This window comes from Sorex araneus, chromosome 4 (assembly GCF_027595985.1).
Source record: "Sorex araneus isolate mSorAra2 chromosome 4, mSorAra2.pri, whole genome shotgun sequence".
In the NCBI taxonomy this organism is placed as follows: domain Eukaryota; kingdom Metazoa; phylum Chordata; class Mammalia; order Eulipotyphla; family Soricidae; genus Sorex; species Sorex araneus.
Genome location: NC_073305.1, coordinates 142,374,038 through 142,374,476, shown reverse-complemented (window position 1 = coordinate 142,374,476; position 439 = coordinate 142,374,038).

Below are 439 nucleotides of genomic sequence, written 5' to 3'. Positions count from 1 at the left end.
CCTGGGGAGCTCTTCCACAAATCAGCTTGAGCTCTTTCTGATCATTAGACTCCACTGGGTATAATCATTTTATGGGATCTTACTGGTTTAACTGGTTGTGTCAGGTGACCCAACATCCTTGCATGTTTAAAGAATTCTTGCATCTTTCCCTGTGAACTTTATGAACCTGAACTAATAAATGTACTTAAGATTACAGCTGTAAACAGATGAAGAGATTCACATGTTGTGATATAAAAGGGGAGAGTGTGATTCTTCTATCTTTCCTCTGAAATGACGATTATTTACAGTGAGGCAAATTGCTGCCATCTTGCTATATACTTCTTTGACACAAAATGCTCTGATGCACCAAAACAAATAAAAAAATGTTTAGGTTTGTACTAGATCAGTGTTTTGTTATTATAAGTTTATAATATAAAAAATAAATAGGAAAACATATGAC